Consider the following 22,367-nt stretch of genomic DNA (forward strand, 5'->3'; position numbering starts at 1 on the left):
GCAGGTGCTCTCAGTTTAGGTACTGCCTGTGGTTGGTGCATGGGGGTTTCTCTTGTCCTACAGAGAGTTTCAGGCAGGCTGCTCAAACCAGTGAATCTAAAGCCTTGCTGCATCTGAAATTGGGGAATTTTCCTGCTGACAGGGACAAGAAGGGACTCAAGTGCTCAGTTATAGATGCCCCCATGTCACCTGCTCCCCCTCTTTTATTTTCCTGCTTTCTCTGGTCCCGTCTCTTGCTCCTCTCAGCATCAAATACAAGTGAGCCATGTCCTCCCTCCTTGCCACAAGCAGATCTCACACCTCCCCATCCTCTTCCTCACTGCTTGTTGAGCTGCTCAGCCTCCAGCACGGCCAAACCCAAGCTCATTGGGGTCAGGCACCTCTCTGCATCCTGAGCCCATCACCCCAGCATCACCCTAGACCTGGTCCTCTCCTCCCAACCCCACACTTAGGTTGTGTCCAGATCTTACCACTTCTGCTACTCGCAACCTCAAGAATCAGCCTCCCCTTTCTGTTTGAGAAGGAAGTCAAAGACCTTCAAAGATATTCAAAGTCAAAGATTTGCCCCCCGTCTTCTCCTGTGCCTCAGAGGATAGGAACTGCCTCTTGTCTGGCCTCAACAGCAACATCTTGCCATCCTCCAGGAGGTGTTTCCAGGAACATCCTTTGGGCTCAGCCCTGCTACTCCCTCTTTATGGCCCCCCCCATGGACCTCCTAAGCTCCCGCTCCTTGCCTCGGACCACCAGAGGACTGCTCTCCCTTTAATGTTGGCCGACCCTCAAGCTGTCCAGAAGTTTTTGGCCAAAGATGGCAGATTTGGGCACAGTCCCCTCACCCAACCATCCCTGTGCTACCCCCACATGTCCCGCTTTTCCCTCCCCCACCACCGTGTCCACCAGGATCCAGCAAGCAGACAAACAGCCCCTTTATGAAAGCAAAGAGGGAAAGCCAGCAGCAGCTGCTTTAAATCTGTTGTAATGCTGGCGGCAATTGCATAAGGCCGAGGTTTTGTTGATGTCCCCACCCCATTCCTGAGAAATATGTAATTTATTTTAGTGTCGCTGTGCCCACTGCCCATGCCCTCAGCACATTCGCGGCTCGGGAACCACCCGTCCACATTTGCAGCGCGCTGCCAGCAAGTGGCAGCATCAAAGCCCGTCTCTGGATTCACTTCTCCCCCCGACGCAATCCCACAAGAAAGAGGCGAGATTCAAAACAGCCTCCTCAGCCTGGCCTGGCCAAGTTCCTTGTCATGCCCTGGACGTGCAGAGCTCGGTAAACAGATGGGTCTCACCATGCCCAGGGGATCGGTGGCTCTAGGTCCTGACGGAGCAGCAAGTTTCGAATTAAATGACCCTTCAGCAAGAGGGGCAGCCCCCAGCAGCTCTCGGCTGCTAACAAGATGCATTGCTCAGGCCGAGGCATGGCAGAGTGTGGACCTGTCCCTCTGGTTCACATTACAGATTTCAGGAGAAACAGCTGCCCGAGGTCCTGCCTTGACTGCAAAGTCAGGTCGCACGTCCCCAGCCCAAGAACTGCCTCCTTACAGACCCCATCGCGTGTTGGGTCGCAGATGGGAGCAGGACCGAGATGTTCTCCGGCATGCCTTGCCCAGGTTTGGCCGTGGCGTCCCTCAATGGAGAGCACGAAGGAGCCAGGCATGCCACAGGTTGTCCTCTTCTACCTGACATTACAGGTCATCTTTCTGCCCAAGAACATTTTTCAGTGGGAAAAAAAATCAGCCTTAAAAAATTCTGTTGGTATTTAGAGCCCCATCTGCTATTTCAGTGGGGTGAGCTGTGGGAGTGATCTCGTGCATGCCATCCTATAACTAAGCATAACTTCCCCTTGGGAATCAGGTCTGAAAACAGTCTGGGGAAAGGTGGGACCCGTACCAGTGAGAAAATAGTGCAGGGAATATCTTGCAATTGTAGAGCAAAGAAGAGTTTGTAATTTTTTGAGGCATCGTGAAAGGAAGTCAAATATCTTCCCAAACTAAGAACACCAATAATCTAAAGCAAGGGGATCCCAGGATTTCCTATATTGTAAATCCCATGAGGACTGCAGGGAAAAAAAATAATAATAATAAAAAAAAAAAACAGGAAGAAAAAAAATACAACAAAAAACCCTCTCCCAGCATCTCAAATCTCTGAGTATGAAGAAATGATGTATTTCTTAGCATTTTGCCCTGCACTGTGAGTTGCAGGGGGACTGGGAGCACGTTCATTTTTCAGGAAAGGGTTGCCAGCTTAGAACAGATGAAAAATATTGAATGAGAAAATCTGGCATGCTCCAAATCTGCCGTTCCCATATGGACATTTTCCCTGGCCTCCGTTCCCGCTCTTTGGGGACTTCGGTCCCATTCCAGGCACTAAACACCTCAAAAAGGGGTAATGAAGTGCTCAGGACTGTAATGTTTAAATCCTTGGTAAGATTTATTTCCAAATGTCTCATTCAGAGCTACAGAGGGGATTTGTAACCATGCCAGGAAATAAATCCACATTCCCTGAGCCCCAACAAGTTTTCTTAACCACAATATAATTCATCCTGTCTCCCAATAGGGACATTTGGAGGCTTTAATTTGGACTTCCTGGGCAAGACACATTTTTGGTCCTCAAAAAAAAAAATATTAAAATTTCTTTCAAGGACTAGGAATTCCAAGCAACAAGTTTGAAATCTATCACAGATATTTTATTGTTTTAATTTCAGCATATCGAGATTTTTTAAAAAATAACGATTTTTACTTCACAGTGTCTTGCTTCATCCTGTTTTGACTCGGTTTAGCACAGAAGTCAAAACAAAATGGGATGACAAAGTCTGAATGCAGCTTCCCCCTCACTCCTCCCTCTTCCCAATGGAAATGTTGAAAGGAAAGCCTTCATCTTCCTCCGTGACGAATGCAGTCGGACCCTACGTGCCCCCGTGAAGCCGCGCTGCTCCTGCAGGACTCCCCCTGGAGCCACCAGCCCTTCTGCTGGAGCACACTTCCGATATTTCCTCTGGCTCTTCCCAGCCTTCACATCCCTAATGAGAAAGGTGGCTTTTTTCTGCCCGTGTTTTGAAAGGATTTTGGATCAGAAAATAGAGGGAGGCTTCCTCCTGCCTTAGGGGATTCACAGCTGGCTGGGAGGAGAGGTGACATGAAAGAAGTGCATAAATTGCTGGACGTCTCTGGGAGGGCAGGATGGGAATCCCTTCCTTCCCTGTTTTCATCATATCTAGAAAAAGGGAGGGGAAAAAAAAAAACACCCAACTCAGTCAAAAGGCAAATAGAACACCTCATCAATTTAAAATGTGTTATTACAATGCTTAATTAAGCTGTGGAACTCATCACCAAGAGATATTATGCAAGCTCAGGGGTTAGCAAGATTAAAAAAAAAAAAAAAAAAAGAAAAGAAAAGAAAAGAAAAAAGAGATGGAAAGAAATTGGCATTTATCTGGCTAATGGAGCATCTTCAGCTATGTTAGATTGGTCTGAAAAGGATATCAATTCTCGTACTGCAGAGCACAAACAAGCTACCAACAGCCCATTAGGATGAAACTTCCCCTGTGGGAAAATTGCATAATTTATCAAGTGTAGCGTTTCTTACATCTTTCTTTGAAACAGCTGGAAATGATTAATGTCAAAAGCAAGATCTGGAGGAAGATTGGCCACTGGTTCTGGCACGCTTGGGCAGTTTTTGTGTCACCGAGTAATTAAACCTCAGAGGATTTCGGCAGGCCAGGACAGAGTTAAATCATTCTCGTATAATTTAGGGACTTCCCATCTGAGTGCAGAAAGGAAAATTGCATTCTCCAAAGGCTTATCCCTGGAAAAAAACAGGCCCTCTGAAATATGTGGGACCCTCGTATAGTGTGGAAGTAGACAGAAGGCAGTTTTAGGAAACGTTTCAGCGCCAAAAGGCAGAGCCAGAGCTATGTGTGCTCGGATTCCCAGAGTGACTGCTGTGGTTGCCTTGGTGACAAAACGATATAGTGATTACAACTCGAGAGGATTTTAACCCAAGGGAGCAATCTGACAGCAGAAGAGAGAGGTTGCTCTTAGTCATAAATATAAGGAACTGTGACGATCTTTTTGTTTTCCCGGCCGTAACAGCCCTATAAATTGGATAAAAGAGCCGGTGACATCCACCAACAAAGGTGTTAGTTCCATTAGCAGTGGTAGCGGTCAGGAACCTTCCTGGAAACCATTTTAGTGTCTCTTGTCTTGCCCATCAATTGTAAGCAATTTGGGACAGGGACTGTCTTTCCATCCTATACACAGCACTTAGCTCAAGCCGGGTCCACAACTGGTACTTTGAGTTTCTGCACTAATACGGATAATAAAACCAGACAAAAGAAATTATGATTTTTTTTTCCTCTCGTTTCCTGGAAAAAAAGCTTCACTTCTCATGTAAAGGTCCTCAGCTAGACAAAAGATTCCCTGATGTACCCTGGCCACAGGAACTCGTTGTACACCCTGAGGGGAGAACCTGAGATGGGATGGGAACTACCATGAGCTCTTGCAGTTGAATGGTGCAGAAGGCCCACAAAGGGACAGCTTTCAGTGATATTGCCCAAACTTAGTTTTGTTTTTTTTTTTTTTTTTTTTTTTTTTTTTTTTTAACTGAAATATTCAGGTTTTACCTTTTCAATTGAAAAATCAAGTTTTCCAAGAGGAAAAGTTTCATGGTAAGTCATGAACAAGTTGCTACTGCCTTTGCTTTATTTATTTATTTATTTATTTTTAACAGATGTACCCATGGACCAAAGCTGCCTCATGGTGTTATTGAACCCAGTTGTCACAAAACTACATCTCATGGAATTGATCTTCTTTTTACTTAAATGTAAGTGAGAACACAGATCTGGAGCAACACAGCAGGCCCACTACCAGGGCTTCAATGGATCCTTAACTGTGAACCCGTGTCACCTCATACCGAAGGGGAAAACACATAAATACACAGTTCTGGGACCATAATGACAAAAATGAAGCAGTGAGTACAAAGATCCTACATACTCTACCAAAACAAAAACAAAAACAAGTTTATGGGCACCTAATAGTGTTACAATAAACGAGTACGGCTTGTCGAACACCAAGAGTTTTCACCATGATCCATCCATCCAAGGTGCAAGCCTGTGACAAAGTGGGAAAATGCTGATTTAATTTAAACTGAAGATGCCAAAGGTGCAGCCGTGAGCAAACAGGCACAAACAAGCACTATTTTTACAGAAAATGTGCTGCAGCCCTGTGGAACTTGACATCTTGAATTTCGAGTAGGACAAAATAATCTATAGCTTCCTATTGATAAATGTGGGGGATTTCCAAATTGCTGGAGGACGGTGAAATGCGATGTTCCAGCTGTCCTCCCTGATCCAGGAGCTCTAACCTGCTGACCTGTGCAAAGGGGAATGGCTCAGTCTGCACTGGTCGTCTTTCTTCCACCATTTATCAAGTCATCCCCTCCTTGACTTTGAACATACTGAACCAGTTAGGCCTTCAGATGACCAAATTTTGATGTCCCTTTTTTCCCCTGTCCCCTTGTTTGTGCTAGTCAGGAATTTCTCAGGCATAGGTAGTGCTTTTTTTTTTCACATCACGTAAGGGCCTGTTTGCTTTCCCTCTTTGCTGCAACCTTCCCCACACACTGAGTCATTCTTTCCACTTCTCCCCAAAACTTTGATGTAAAGCCAAGTGTCATGAGCCTGCCGAAAAGCCCGTCCTCTTTTATAGCCTTTCGTTTTCCCAGGGCTCACACTGCCACTTAAATGAGAAGGCAAAGTCCCGTGAAATCCTCTGGTGCCTGCATGGAAGTCCACTTCGACATGAAACTCTGGACTCCTCAGCAAGGAGAGAATCACCCCAAAGTGCTCTTTCCTCAGGACCTCATGCTCAGAAATATCAAATACAGCCGACTGCACTAATAACATTAGCATGGGCACCTACTCCAGATAAGTAGGACATTTAATTCCCATTAATGCTGAACTAATTAGAGCATGGTGAACAACGACAAAACAAAAAAACTTAAAAAAAATCTTTACATTTGTGTAAAACTATTTATGATCACCCTTAAAAATATAGGCCATCCTTTCCTTCCTCAAGCTCAAAGGAGGGTGTATATTCATTGACTAGAACAACCAGCAGCAATCTTCAATATTTCATCTTTCATCTTTCGTTCAGGGATAAATTTATCTACAAAGAAAAATTGGTAGATATTCATAAATGCAGACAAAGACAGCCACATTAGTCAGAAAGCCTGCATTGCTAAATACAGTATGTGCATTAAGAGTGACCTAAATATCTATAAAATTACCCTGACTAATTTCAAGCAAGAAAAAGCTACTCAGAATTACTTTAATTAGCTTAAAAGGATGCTGTCAGCCACTTTCTCACAGCAGATTTAATACTCTGTGTTATTCATTGTACATATAGCATCCCATGGTAGGAAAACAAAGTGCTTGTCTACTCATCATTCTTAATATTACCACTATTTAGTCTTATTTTATTTTTATCCAGATCTCCTTAGGAGGTGTAGTTTGTGCTCGATGGTATGCTCCATCTGTTTGCACCACCAATGTGTTTTGAAGCCACTTGTCAATTCTAAGAAACAGGGGTAGAGCTAGCTCTGATTAAATTCCACGTTATCTTCCAGAAAAGCCCAGGTGCTGTTGACTGCTCAGCACCATGGTGGATGAGACCTCAGCAGCTCAAGCCACGTTCCCTGAAAGCAAGAATTTGTGGCTCTCTTGGTAAAGTTTGGGCTGACTTGCCCAGCATCACTAAGGAAGCCTATGGCAGAATTTGTGTCTCCAGCCTAAATTAAGAGAGCTCGACCCTCGCAGTGCTGGGTTCACATTGTACAGACAACCTTAAGTCTCACTTTTGAGCATCCAACTTTTGGCTAAAATGGTGGTCTTTTTGCTAGCAAGAATTCTTCAACACGGAAAAGAGATGAAAATACCTATAAAATCAGGAGGGGCTTGGGGAAAGGCAGCTAGGAATAACAGTACAAGAATGAGGGACTGTCCTTTGAAACTGCCTCATGACAGGTTCAAGCACACAGTTAAGACGCAAAGCTTCCTAAAGCCAGATCCTGGCAGTGCTTTACGTGTATTCAAAACACAATGGGAGAAATTCAGGGAAGAAGAATCCATTGCAGGGTATTAAATATTAAAAAAAATGTGGTTTGGGACATCCCTAGACAAATTGTTAGATGTTGGGAGAGTATTTGGGAGATTTTCACTGCAGCCTTAAATTCTTCTCATAGCTTCCCCGTAGTCCACTGGCAGAGAATGGGCAAGGTGAAGTCCAGCCAAAATGGCTATTTCGTATGTCATTTTCAAGCAAGAGCTCTGTTAGAAGTCTCTGCATTTTTGAGAAGGAATGACATGTCCTGCTTCCCTCTTGGGCTAAGGAAATGATCAGAGAAAATCCTGTAACATTGACCAAAAGAAAACTAGAAAGGGCTGGAAAAAGAAGCCAGCTTCAAAGAGAAAAAGTAGCCTTCAACATTCCAGAGATTTGGAGCATCCTTCCTATCTTCGGTCTGTTTCCTGAAGCTCAGCAGGGTGCTGAAGGCAGGGAAACTGGACTGGGAGCCCACGAGGAAGCGGAGGAGCTGCAGAGGTAGAGCCATTGCTGAAAATAAGTAATCTGTCGAGAGCCTCCCTCTTCGTCACCAGGGCTGCATTTCAGCTGAGGGAACAAGAGAAACCCAAACCACAGTCTCCGCCAACCCGGACAGCCCAGCAGGATGCAGCGGGGGAAGGAGGAGAACTTCATCTCGTTAATCACTCCCAACTGTGAGAGACGGGCTGAGAGCAGGCAGCCCGCCGGGCCGTCACTGGGTTTCCCGACCTGATGCCATTCTGCCCACCCTTTGCTCCCTGCTGCCTCCCTCCTGCCTCAGCCCCCGATGCAATGATGCTCAAATCCGGACATTGCAAATAGAGGCAGATTTTGCACCTCACAGAAATTTAAACCAAAGTCTTCCCCCGTCAGGATGTGAGATAATATATCCTCCAAGCTTTCTGAAGATGCTCACTATTAATTAAACCTGTCCCAGAGGTGATGCTATGAGCACGCAGTCCAGTGAGTGCTGGGGGCTCCTGGTCATGGTGAGGAGGTGAGAGGAAGGCACCATGCCCATTGTGAAACATGCAGATGGAGGAGAGAGAGACACACGTCTCCATCCTGCCATAAATAAATGTAATAGCACGTTGGCATGCCCTACCTGGGAGGGTGAGGACTCATGTCTCTGAAGGCATACAGGCTGCTGATTTCCCATTATACTTTAAGCACTGGAACGCAATTAAATGGGAAATAATGAGCTTAAGCTGCTAAGGACAACTCAGAAACACAGTGACATAAGGAAACATTGCATATGCCCATCATATATTGTCTCCTGGAGGTGGCTCAGTTCCTGTCCCATTCCCTGAATTTGGCTAATGGGTCAAGAAATGGGAGAACTGTGAAATGCCAGCGGGTCCGGCACCGTGCTGGTGCCCAGCAGAGCCTCCCCGTCCCCACAACACCCACCCACCTGCCCTCCACTTTGGGAGCCAACCTGCTCTTGATAAGGGCTCCCCACAGCAAAATTAAAACAGAATAAATCAATGCAAAAGTGAACAAACCAATAAAACCTTGCAAATGAAAGCCCCTCACTCACCAAGGCTGACATGCATCTTTCCTCTCGCACCTGGGCCCCCGGACGTCCCTTTGGCTTCACGGGAGGATCCGGCAGTGCTGGCACAATGAATGGCTCTGCAGGATCTCGTGAAATTGGGATTGCCATAATTCACACACGGTGCCTCGCACAGGAGGGCTTCAGGGAACGAATCAATCCTCTGCCAGTCCCCCTGGCCCTTTGCTCTCCCTTTGCGATGCCTCCCGCTCACTCCAGCATTAGGAAACCTTCCAAATGGAAATGTAAGGAATGTAAATTGATGTCTTCTCTCCAGCATGAATTATCTGACTCCTGCGGCCGTCTCTGCAAGATCATTTGAGCTAAACTTGACTGTTGCAATAATTAATTTCCAATCAAGCAAATTTGCGTAAATCTTCCCTTTAGAAATCTGCCTTAAATCAAGGGTTTAGGCACCACATTCCAGCTTGGTTTCATTAAAAATAGATTGCTATTGAAAGCTGCCAGCACTGTAAATACAGGCACCACGCCACCCTGCAGGACGGCTCGGATACACACTTTCCACATAATGAAAACCTGCCCTAAAAGCCATCCCTGCAGCAAATGTCCCCTGTAAGCAGGGGCTGCTGGATTGCTATCTGCAGCTGTGACAGCCTTCTCTTCTCGACATATTTCACCTTGGAGGGATGGCTTTGAAGTAAGGGGGATGAGGGCTGCGGGAGGAGAGAAGGTTTTGCCAACTCAAGAAATCTCAGAGAGATTTTGTGTGCAAGCCACAACCCAGAGAGCAGTCTGCTGCTCCAAGAGAAGAAGAGGAACCCCTTTCCATAGGACATGAGTGACATCGTCAAGGCCAAGCCATGAAATATATTGCAAGTGATGGCGGAGGCTGAGGGAGGGCAGGGATGGGGAGTGTAACGCTGCAGCCCGCTGAAGCGGTGAGATTTGCATAGGTTTGGGAGTCATGGCAGCCCAGCATTTGGAGCAGAGATGTCAGAAACAACACTCCTGGGACCCACATTGAGCTTGCCAAAGCCTCCATCTCAGAGGGTGCCCTTGTGAAGGGGCAGCTGAAAGCTTTCTATTTCTTCCCCCAGGACCCTTCCTGTCCCAAACACCCAACTTTACGGCTGTGCCCTTTTCTTGGAAAGTGTTCCTCTGCAGAAGGAAGGGTGCAGATGAGCAGCTCTGGTGCTTTTAAAGGGCTGTGGACACTCACATAATAGGAAATGGTCCTGATGACATGGAGAGTCCATCCCAGTCTTCTGGAGACTGATTAACTCATTAAAGTACAATCTAATGACAGGCCATCTCCTTCAAAGAGTCAGGCTGTGTTGTATGGAAATTCAACAAGATGCTCAGGAAGAAATAAATTCATTCTCTTACTGCTGTTAAAGTCTTCACCCAAGGTGCACAGATGAGGTCTTCTCCTTCACACAAGTGCTCCAGGCACCACTGAAGTCCCTGTTTCTGATCTGTCTCTGGACGGCTCTGAGGTTTGTAAGAAGACTGGTGTCTCTGCTTGGTGGTGGTGCTTTCTTAAAGGAAGTGATTGATGCAGGAAAAGAGAAGGGAGATTTGGAGCTGTGCAGGAGAATATCTAGTAATCCTGATTTCCAGCTCCCTCAGCCACCAAAACCACAGGGAGGAATGAAAACTCAACAGCACAAGCCTGCCTGGTGGTTGAAGCACACCATGTATTTTGGCCCTGTGAATGAATGAGAAATCTCATGGAGAAACTGGTGTCCCAACATGCTGTTCTGAGACCTACCACTGGTGTTGTGTCAAGGGAAAAAATCTGTCATCTTTTATCAACACCAGGGTACAGGAGAGGAACTTTCTTGTTTCAGGAGGGTGTTTATGCAGTTCATTTAGACCCCAGCTCATGTCTGAGCATGAGGAAAATGGGTGGGTGCTCTGCTGAAATCATGAAGACTGCAAGCGAAAAGGCAGGAGACAAAAAGCCAGCACCTGCTTCTCCTTTATCCTATTGTGAGATGCTGATTTCAGCAATGGGACAAGATGCCATATATTCCAAATGCATTGGGCTTTGGGACTGGGATATTCAGTGCCCAAACATAAACTCCAAGGAGTCTAATCAAATGGGGAGCTGGAAGATTTCACGAAGGGTTCCTGTATTTCGCTTTGTTAATGCTGCCCAGTGAATATGAGTATAATCCAGAATCCACCATTTCAGGCTGCTGGTTGGCTGACCAATATCTTTGGCAAAGACTAGGTCCATTCCTTCCAGTGCATTTATGGTCCCCACTTAGTCCAGAGCACAGCCTGAGGAGCCAGCTGAGGCTGGTGTCTTCTCCTCCACAGTGTAAAGGGAGCTAGGAAACTTCAGCCCAGCTCTGCAGTGACTGATTCTGCTTGGTCCTGAGAGGAGTCGGATGTTCCTTTCCTCTTTGCCTTCCCAAAGCTTTTCTCTTTCTACCAGATCAGAGGTAGCAACTCGAAACTGATCCTACTGTCCTATAGCCTTGTGCAGGTGGTCCCCACTTCTGCTCGTCCCCTGCCGTCACCTCCAGCTCTGATGGTGCAAACTCATTCTAGATGAAGGAAAGCAGATGGCCTCTTCTTCAGGATGAATGTCTTTGAGGGCTTTCTGCTGTCCCTGGCACTTTCTCATCCACACAGCCTAAGTTCAGGCAGGTGGAGAAGGCACAGTTTCAGCTGAACTGAGTCTTAGTGGGACAATTTGAAGCGTTTTATCTTCATGGCGCATTTAGCAATGATGAAAGGTGCTGTGCTGAGAAGGCTGGAAGAACAACTGTGGGGAAGCTGCTCTGTTATTAAGGTTCTGCCATGGGATGTAGTGAAGCCAGGAAAGACCAGCATCTCTGGATGTGGGACAGTGGATTCATGCAGAGCTTCCTTGCCCAAAGATATGACTGAAAGGTCTCTCCTGACCATGGAGAGACAGGACATCAGTGGCAGAGCACAGGGCAGAGCCCAGCTCCTTGACTCCTTGTTCAACAAGGTCTGCTAGAGACATCCTTCTTCTCCATTGCAATCAAGGCATGAAGAATCTTCACTGGTGAGAAGCCTGGGCAAGCACAGACAGATTGCACACCAAGCAAGGGCTAATTTATGGAGCTGCAACACTGTGTTCTGCTGTGCCACAGAGAGGACACTTTATGCTCTCCTGTTACCACAGAGCTTTTGTTCAGGCTGCTGGGAGAGGATGATGGAGGAGAAGGCAGGAAGACAGCATCAGGGAAAGAAAGAGGGGTCCTGGAGGAACAGTTTTTGCAAACCTAAAAAAAAAAAAAAGGAAAAGAAAAAAAAAAAGGCAGCATCACTCCTAGGAGCTACTGAAATGACTGCACTAAGAACTGGAACTCCTCTGCTATGCGCTGCTCTAAACACACTGTCAATACTTAATAAATAACGGAGATGTATACTGAAGGCATTGCTGCCATTAATCACTAGCAAACCCACATCCCCAGTAAGTGCATTGATAGCACATCTTGAATCCAATTTCTGCTTCAAGATACTTTTAAAAAATCAAAGTATAAGGTTTCTTATTTTTCTGGTTTGTGCCTCACTGGCTAGGTTAGGGGATGCTTAAGAGACCGCTGCAAAATTACTTTCATCAGCTACTGTTCAGTTGGTCTCAGAATCTATTTTCCAGGCTCCAAAGCAAAATTACAGTCCTTCAATATTAAAGTATTTGCAGAGTGGCATTACGCAAAGGTGCTGCTGTATTATTTACCATGGCAACTCAGGATGCTAATCTATCTTTTCCTTAAATGTGGAAGAGCCAAGATACTCAGAAATAGTCTGCCCTTAATGTGACAAAATGAATTTGTGTTGCATAAAGCATTTTTCTTACCAGAGAGGCCTCCCTGCCATGGCAGGCAGGCAGAGCTGGGGATGGGAAGGGTGCTTGCCCGCGGATTAGGTGATGTGGAATGGCCTGGAGGAGTGAGGCTGCTTCGTTCTTTACCTTACCTCCAGGACTGGTTGGAGAGGCCTCCAGGAAGACCCAAATATCTTATGGAGGATAGCATGGGACAATTCCACATGGAACTTCTCCCTGGCTTTTGCCTCACACTGAGTTATTCTGAGGATTTTGCAGTGGGTGTTTTCTCCTCAGCTCAGGTATATCCTGAAAAAACACACTACAGTGCCTACGTTTCCTTTCATTTGATTTAGGTCTGCCACCTTTCAATTCCATCAAATGATCCATTGCTTTCCATCACTGCTGCCGTGACATGGACCTTATGGTTCACAGGACCACATAGAAATACATGTACACGTAGAAATACTGGCGATGTTGCTGAAGGAGGCAGTAAAGTCCCTATTCCACTGAGCTGACATGCAGTGAAATGGTTTCTCCAAGGGAGAATGATTTCTCCAAGGGAAATCATGAAGGAACTTTGGCAGAGCCTCTGAGTCCCAGCCTGGTGAGTGAGCTAGCCTTGTGCTGTCTAAATATAATTTGCCATTGACCCATGTGTTGTCTTGGTCCCAACAAGCTTCCCATCACACCTTCATCCTAAGCTTTCTTTCTGTCTCCATCATCTTCCTGTGAAGGGCTTTTCCCTACTCCTACCATTCCAGTTGTGTCTATGTTAGAAGATGGAAGCACGTCCCAGCCGTGTCCCAAGTGTCCTTTAGAGCACATCCTAGGTCCTTCCCCTAACACACCCCACTGAAGGATGAAATACAGTGCACTTTATCTCCTCCCATACCTGCATATCCAGATCTTCCTTAGGAATGCAGATGACAAGGCACTGTCTCCTGACATGAAGTCAAAATATGGCCAAGAAGCACCGAGCAGCCTGGGGACTTTGGTGGATTACTGCTGCCCCATAGAGTTGATTCAGCTTCTGTTCACCCCTCCTGAGGCAGAAGGTTGGCACAGCCTTCGCTGTGGGAAGGAAACACATTTTGCAGAATTGGCACGATAATATGTGGTTATTAGCAGAGGTCTCGTCCACTCTAAATATTCGGTGTGGTTTGTGTGGTATTCTCCTTCCCTTCACCATTGGTGTCTGAGGATTGGGCTGACGTCCTATTTTTAGCTTAGGTCAACATTTACTTTGGAATTCCAGTATTTATTCAATGCATAGAGACAGACACGTGTCCACAGCCCAGCAGTTCGTGGCACCAAACCTTGTGTATTCCCCTCACAAAGCCTGTTCCAATTTGTCAGCCTTCCCTTGCTAGTGCAGCCCAACATCTGCTGTTAGGAGATCCACCCACTGCTACCAACCTCCTGACCAGAACCAAGACACAGGAGTACTGTCAAATCCCATCAAATTCACCAAATCTTGGACTTTTCCTCTAGCCACGGCAAACCACAGATCCCCTGCTGAAAGGTGGTCCTTTGCCACTCCACAAATTAGATGGGGTTCCTTGCGGTCGTGAATACCCTTGGCTAATTACTGTACCTTGTCACACTCGTCACCACTCGTAGGCCAACACAAAAATCATTTTTTAAGAGACGTTGAGCTGGTTTCCAAAAAAAAAAAAGAGCCTGGGATTTACTTGTTCTGGCGTTTTGAAACACACATCTTCTGGTGGGTGGGTGAGGGATGGGTTTGGGCAGGTAAGTGCCAAGCAATTCAAGAGTCCCTTGGCATTCTCCTGGCTTTGGAGGAATCTTCAGGAGAGGAAGGAAGTAGGGTAGGCATAGTAGGAAGCCCTGTTAGGTGCCAGAGGAACTGCTCTAGAGTGGAGCAGAAAGAAAACCCCTGCCCCAAGGGAAGGACCACTCTACTCAGTTCTGCAGGAGGGAGAGAGCCTGGAGGCACCACATTCATGGGGTTTCTGCAGCAAACCATCTGCTCTCCTGGTATCCCATCCCATGCTGACCACGTCAAACACACACACTCCCCTGGCTCCCTCTTCTTCTCACTCTGTTATCTTAGCCCCTATAACTCCCAGGTCTGCCTGTTCCTCATCGCTTTCCCTGCAGTCTCCACAGGCATCTCTCATTCAGCCTCTCTCTTTTTTTCTGAGGGCCTGTGCATCAGAACCCTTCACCTCAGTCCCAATCACTCATCTGTCCTTGGCTCACACTCCATATCTATCTCCACTTCTGCTGCCATCATACCACCCACATGGCCTTAATCTCTCCATCAGGCTTTCTCCTCAGGAAATCCATCTTCCATCCTCCAGCTCTTGCACCTTCCTCTGTACACCTTACCACTTCCAAAACTTCTTTTTCACAAGACACGACCCAGCCTCATGCTTCCTCACCTAAATATCAACCACCTTTGCACTGCTGCCTCTCTGCTGCCTCATCTCTGTGTGCGCACCCACCTCGTCCATGCCCTTTTCAGTCTCAGCTGGAGCGTTGGTGCTGACAGGCAACACAAAGCCCTTTCACATCACCCCATGTGGTGGCCAGGAGGGACTTGCTTGGGAGAAAGGCAACAAAGTCCTTCTTTATGGGATCTGCATACACATGGCCTTCACAGTGCTGTGGCGAGCAGTGCCAAGCGAGTGATCTGAATGGAGATGCCCCTCGCTGAATTACAACGGCACTACCAACCCCAACCCACAATGTGTAATGTAGTATAAATGTAATCGTCTCTGCAGAATGAAAGGCACGCTGCCAGGCCGCACACAGCTTGGCCCTGGACAATAAAGACATAATTATGGCTTCAGTGGGTTTGCTTTGCTTTGAGGTTTCCATCAGTGGTGAAATGTTGTTCCAACCTAACCTTCGGGAAGCGGATGATCTCATGAGCTGAAACTGCAGGGGCCAAGCTCACCAGAGAGCCTATCGAAATGGGATTGCTGATAGCTCCAGTCCCTTTCCCCTGGAAGACCCTGATATGCCTTGCCCTCTGAAGGAGCTTCCTCAGTCCCAGATTCATGTGCTAGGGTGCAGATTTCTAGCTGTTCCTCTTGGTTTTCCCTTAGCCTGGGACATCAGGGAAGCCAGCTTCCACTCTGCACCGGAATAAAACAAGATCAGTGCAGTCTGCTGGCAGCATCATTGCAAGGTTTGGCTTCAGTCCCACAGCAGTGGTGCCCTGGAGCATAACAGCACCGTGTCCCGTCAGACAGTCTCCATTAAGCATCAGGTCCGTGCCCACGTTGGGCTGGGCACCCAGGTCTTGCCTGTGATAACCCAGTACAGCTCCTTTCTGGTTTCCATGCCCAGGTTTCCCTTCTGCAAAATCCAGCACAGAAGGGAATAAATAATAATAAAATATAATAAATGCACTCAGGAAGCAGCCACAGGCTGATTGCACCAGGAGCCATTCTGCATCTTGCAGGTTAACCAAAGACTCGCCACTCAAAGTCAAACCCTGATGAAAAGTGTCGGATGAGGAATGGCACTGCAAAGCTTTTCCCTTTGGAGGGAGCAGGGGAAAGCCAGGCAGTAGCTTGGAAAACTGGGGAGAACCTGGCATGCACCCCTGCAGCATTCCCTGGCTTCATTAGGGAGACCATTCATTTGCACAAACCAGACCAAAACCTCCTGAGGAGATGAAACCATTCTGATGACCATTTGACAGCTTTTGAACCCATTCTCCATCCTTTTTTTTTTTTTTTTTTTTTTTTTTTACTACAATAGAAGTAACCATTACCTCTACTTAGTGGTGCAGCACACCTTGTAGAAGAGCCAGCTTCTCCAGGAGACTCTCATGGATTTATGTTGGTCAGGACAGGTTCTTGCCTTTTATTTTTTTCTTTCTTCTGTTTCTTAAGAATGGTCTCCCTTTAATGTTATCGTATTACTTCCTTTCTGTGCCTCTAATCATTTTGGTTCATCTTCCTTAATCACGGAGGGGGAAAGAAAAAAGAGGAAGCCAAACCTGATTAATCTATCTAGATGAAATCTCCAGGGCCTAGCCAACTTCTTTGCTTGGCATGGTCAGCCATCATTATCACGTGTTTGCTGGCAATTATTTATGGTCAATTGCTAGTCTCTGCAGACCTACTAAAGTTTCTGTGGGTCCTTTCCCCCTGTGCCTTCCCTCAGGTTTAAAAGGAAGGTCTGAGCCAACGGCTTGGAGAGCTGTGAACCATGCTGTTGGTCTCCATCAGAGCTCAGGAAGTTTTGCACTGGCTCAAGAGCCACAGCTGAGCTCCACTTCACCAAATCACTGACACATTCTTCTTCCCATCCCTGCAGATGCTGTGACCTGCTTGCAGCATCCTCTTGCTCTCCCTGTGGGGAAAATTGGAGAAATTAGTTGTGCTATGTTGCCTGATCCCTACGGTATTGCATGGAGCCAGGGCTTTGGGTCCAATTTCCTGCCATGGTGAAGGGATCCTGAGAGGCAGGACAGTGGGACATGACAAAAGGCATGCGCTGGAGAATGGGTTTGTAACACAGTTCAGGCAACTCCCGTTTGTTTCTAAGCTCCACATTCATTTTCAGCTCCATTCTAAAAGACATGTTTTGTTGTAAAAATCTTTTCTTTATATGACATTTGGGGATTTTAAGAGACTACAATTAAACCCAGCTTTTATTAACAACGAGCTATTTCCAACAGCACGTTCATATACTCCAGCAAACATTCCCCAGCTCCAGTCCTCGTCTCTGGCTGCTTAAATTTACTCTGAAAACAATGTATTTGTCATAGTAAACCATTCCCAAGCTCTTCCCTTTCCATGGATTTGAGTACTCAAACAAACAAACAAACAAACAAAAAAACAACAAAAGAATGCCATTAAAACACCCAAACACCAAGTGGGCTGAACAGAACATTTTAAGACCATCAGCCTAATGAGTACATTTCCTAACCAGAAAATACTTTTTTTTTTTTTCACAAAGCCAAACTTCTCGTCTCATCACTACCTAGGTTGGTGAGGAGGAAACCATGGCAACTGCTCATTTTAATTGGATGTTTGTTGGCGAGAGAGAATGGGAAAAGATTGCATAATTGGTGCTTGGGAGTCTACATAAACATGACATGGTTTGGAGAGCCGAAGGATTCTGTTAAAGAGGAATGTGATATAGCACATCTGGCACTAGGGTGTATCTACTTTATGTAACACAAAATCAGAGGGTGTCAGGAGCTTTGCACGGCTTCTGCGAAACGGCACAAAGCCTGATGAGTCAGCCACCCCTCGCCGCTCCATCAGCAGCCCGAACCTGGGACCAGACTGCAAAACAAGAAGAGGCTTCTCCCAGGCCCTTCCCTCTCCTCTGAGCCCTTTTGCCTCCCCGCAGGGGGAAACTCTTCCCTAGGCAGCTCCAGCTCTCAAAATGCACTTTCTTGGGAGTTGGATCTAAGCATTGCCACCAGACCTCAAATTTCCCACCTGTATAAGATAATCCAAGAAGATTTGGGGTTAGTGTTCTGCCCTTGCTTCCTCTAATTTTCTTCCTTTACCATTATTTCTCTCTGTTTAAAATTCAAACATCGCCCCATATTTGTCAGATCTCTTCATGCTTATTTGGGTAAAATATAACATTTACCTGTCATTGTAACACCTCTGCTACAATTCTTCTGGTTTCCACACACCCTCACCTCATTTGCTTCTCACACCAATAAACAGGGCATTGCTCTCAGCTTGGTCTTCACCTCTAAGGTGTGTCTAAGCCTTGGAGTTTAACTGAGTAAAAGACCTTAAAGATAACGTCTGAAGCATTGGTTGGACCATAAGTCCCAATGCACATACAGAAATGTCACTGTTGGAGTTCTGCAAGGAAGATCTCCCAGCCTAAAAAGGCACCTAGGGCTTATCTAGGCAGTGCAGGACTTGAGTATGTGAAGTCCAGCAATAACGGCTACTGGTACCTTGTCCCTTTTTCCCAAAGCTCTGAATGATGTCTTTTGTCCCTTCTTCCCATCACTGAGGACTGAACTTCAAGGGGAACGAGAATGCACCCAAGCTGGGACAAGCAGCACAGCAAGGGTGGCTTTAGGGCACCACTCAAGCTGTGGTGCACCACTCAAGCTTTTTAGGCTCCCCTGGGAAGTGATCACAACACCAAGCCTGCTGGAGTTCAAAAAGTGTTTGGATAGGGCTCTCGGACTTATGGTTTTATTTTTGGGTGGTCCCATGTGGAGCCAGGAATTGGAATCCATGATCCTTGTGGGTTCCTTTCAGGTTGGGACATTCTCTGATTCTATGGTGATTCTATGATTTAGTGCAGCTCAAAATGGATGAATTGTGATCCCTTCAAGCTGACCATAATTATCTGCGCAGATCTTATCAGGGATATAACCTTTTATCTCCACCTTCATAAATTGATATCCCATCTGGGCTCTCAGGGTCTTTTTTGCAACATACCGATCTCTAGGTTGGACAAAAGCAACCTGGTGTTGCTGATAGACCCAGAAAAGGCAGAGAGAAGGCCAGAATGAAACGAGCTCCACAAGAGTCAACAGATGCCTTCAGAATCACAAGTGGAAGGGAAGTTGATCATGCCAGGAAGATAAATTACACCCCAACTTTGATGCAAGAATCAAGCCCGTTCTTATTTTGGGATACTTCACGAGCACTCAACCACTCTTTAACCTGCTTGTGACTCTCCCACGGCTGTGCTCTCAGCTTGAGGAGCCGTCAGAAACAAGCTGGTGTGTTCGTGGCCAAGCCTTGCGTGTTTGGAGGGTTAGCAAAGCCCGCTAAGTGGAATCTGGCTGTGCTGTTTGTGTTGCTAAAGAGCAGCACATGGGCATGGATTCACTCGGCTCCGCCAGTTGGTGAGGAAAGGCTGGAACCCAGCTGCATTTCGAAACACGAGACGTAAACAATGATTTGCCAACGAGAGTAAAAGTAACCGCCTCTCAGCAGACGCTATAAACAGTCTTGCACATCGAATCCGGAACCATAGGGCTATTAGCCTTGCTATCGATACCCCAATAATGCGAACCGAGGAGACATTGATGCCAAATTGCTCTGCTCTATGGCTGTTCTTGCACATCCTCCTCTTGCAAGGGCTGCTCTTCCCTCCTTGCCATAGGCAGGAATTGCCCTTCGTCTCCTTCTGGTGCCTGGGGTTGGATTCTCCGACGCAGTTAAAACCTTGATGAGAGGCTTTATTAGATATAAACTGAAACTAAACCAGCGGAGGCACCAAATGCCTGTCGGTGGAAGAGCTGTCCCATCTTTGAAGCGGTGGGGGCTGACCCCTTCCAGGTTTTACACAATCACGGAATGCTTGTGGTTGGCCTCAAAGGGACCTCTGAAGGTCATCTTGTCCAAGACCCCTCCTTAAGCAGGGTCACCAAGAGCAGGTAGCCCAGGACCATGTCCGGGCAGCTTTTGAAGATCTCTTTCCAAGCAATGCCAGGCGCCTCCTGGCCCATGCTGCAGCCCGATTTATTCTCATGTTTGGCTGTGCAGGACAGATTGCCTCCCCAAGGCTCTTCGGTCTGTCCACGCGGGTGGCAGCACAGGAGGGGATTTCACAATTTCAGATGTTTGCCCCCACACCGAGCCCACGAGCTGGAGCTACGGATGACCCTGGGCTAAAGGGAGTTGCTGACTAGCTGTGATCCCTGACGGCTCCCCTTCTCTTGGCCTCTCCTCCTCCATTGAACCCCAGATCTTCCTACCCAAATGTAACAGCATCCTCCCACCTCCTTACCTCTGCCTCCTTGTCAGTCCTGCCTCATTTCATTGCTCATCCGTGGTGCCTGGTCCCACACCGAGGCAGGGAGCCTCCTGTCCATCTCCTGCTCTCTCTTCCATGGATTCTTCATCATAGCTGGTGCATTTCCAAGCCTGGCAGAGAGCTCACAGAAGCGAGGGCTGCGGATGCATTTAGGAGACAGGAGAGCAAAGAGCAAATTGCTAATAAAGCAATTCAATACATGAAAAGACACAGCAGTTCATCCCAGAGCCCTGAGCAGTCCCAAATGGGGTGGGCAAGGTTTGTGTGGGTTCACTTACGTATCTCTTCTTCAAAAAAACTTGCTTTTAATTCTTTACAGAAGAGCTTCAATTAAAGAGGGATTAAAAGTAAACAACAGACCAGACAGGGCTGAGGATTATCTTCTGAGTGGAGGGAGACCTGCAGAAATATTCCCCGCCTTGCATGATGTAATGCACTCTTTCACCTAGCTTAGGGGGTGAAGCAAATTAGAGAGCAAAGCCACTTGTTTCCCACAAGAGTAAGACACTTACCCTTTGCTGAAATCCCGGGGTTTTTGTTCTCTCAGCCTTCTTGTGGCTCCGCTAAATTCCTGTTTAGCAACACAGCACTAATGTTGCACCAACGCTGAAACCATAGGCCCTGCTTTTTCTTGGAATTTGTAGCTCCAGATAAAGCTAACACAACTGTTGGGCTCAATAATGCTTTGCACGGTGAATCTGCTCCAGCTGAGCCTGCTGCTGGGAGGCTGAGGAAGGAGAACAGCCCCGCAGAGAGGGTGCTGAGCAAGCTGAAAGGGCTGGGTGCCAGCCAGCCTTGTGTGCTGGGGGACGAACAGGGGCTGCAGGAGGGATGCTGGGGATCCATCTGACCCCACAGCCATGATGACCCCATCTCTTACCTGTGCTCTGGTACCCTGGGGAGGTACAGGTGGCATCCGCGTGGGATGGGATGAGTGGCTTTGAAGGACACTTTTGTGATGGAGATGCTTTCTGCCTGCATTGCTAGGTCTATTGCAGACACAGACCTGGCTAGAAACAGGCATAGCATTGCCAGGAAGCTCTTGGGATGTCTGGAGGAGATGCAGAGAAGGCTGACGGTGAGGGACCACGTAGAGACGGCTCTTCACATCTGAGCCATGTATCTCCTTGCCACAGGGTCATGCAGATGATGGCATTTGGTGTAGGCTCATAGGGAGCCTAGACAAATTAATGGAGGAGAAATTGAGATTTGCTAATGCATAGAGACATCACAGTTTGGGAAGTGGCTAAGACAACATGCTTGGAGGATCTTGCTTGGACTTGTATGGAGCATCAGGCTCTGTTCTTGGAGGTTGCCATTAGAATCTGCACCAGAGGAGAATTGACTTCATTTTGAGGGTTAACCCTGTGCCCAATTCAGAAGGTGCCTTGAGCCCCCTCTGCTCTGCTTTGCAGGGCACCAAACCCTCTGCTGAAGAACTTTTTCACTCCCTTCATAGCAAACACCTTCTCGGGCTGGTGTAAGCACCTGCTGGGAAGAGTAGGACCACTACAAAGATGTTATGGAAGCCCCAAATGACTCAGGATTCTTATATATTTCTTCTGATTCTTTCTTTCTTGGGTAGAAGTAAAGGAGAAAAAACAGAACAAAAATATGTTCTTTGAGTGTATTCGATGAATTAAGGGTTGTTTTCTAAAAAAAAAAAAAAAAAAAATCAAATCTATTTCTACTTTTATACCTGATTTCAGATCAACCTCTGGACATGCTCACATTGCCTTCCCCTTCCATGTGTTTTCTCTTTGCTCATCTGCAAGCAGATCTACCTCCTGCTCAACAAGGACAAAACAAAAGATTTTCCGTCCCCAAAACATGCAGCCAAAGAGAGATTTCCCCAAAACCACATCTGTTCACAGTGAGGTCCTGTGTCTCACACTGCCAATGGGCTCTTACTGCCAAGCCCTGGGAGATGCTGCCTATTTTCAATGAAACCCACCCTGACCCTTGGGCTGAGCTCATTTCGGTACCCCAGAAGAGTGAAAGGATTGCACAAGGAGTGATGCACAAGGAGTGAGGTCTGGAGAAATCCATTCATTTATTTCCCCATCTGAAATGTTCAAACCCCCTGTGGCAGCTGGGGATGGAGGAAAGGGAGCACTCCAAATTCCACTTGCTGGATTTTTTGGTCATCTGTTCACAGAAAAAAAAAAAAGAGGAAAAAAAAAAAAAGAACATTAAAAGG

General features: G+C 46.8%; 1 long non-coding RNA gene across 1 annotated transcript; it reads right to left on the bottom strand.

Annotated features, from left to right (window-relative positions):
• Window positions 1-1,890: 1,890 nt before the first annotated feature.
• LOC310898730 lies at window positions 1,891-20,654 on the bottom strand. The gene is made up of 8 exons (XR_014583595.1): window positions 20,446-20,654; window positions 20,141-20,304; window positions 16,182-16,765; window positions 13,326-13,504; window positions 9,842-11,885; window positions 8,647-8,891; window positions 8,212-8,278; window positions 1,891-3,219 (listed from the first exon to the last, which is right to left on the bottom strand). It is a non-coding gene; the product is annotated as an uncharacterized lncRNA (long non-coding RNA).
• Between the last annotated feature and the right edge of the window lie 1,713 nt (window positions 20,655-22,367).

This window comes from Anser anser, assembly GCF_964211835.1.
Source record: "Anser anser genome assembly, chromosome: 4".
NCBI lineage: Eukaryota > Metazoa > Chordata > Aves > Anseriformes > Anatidae > Anser > Anser anser.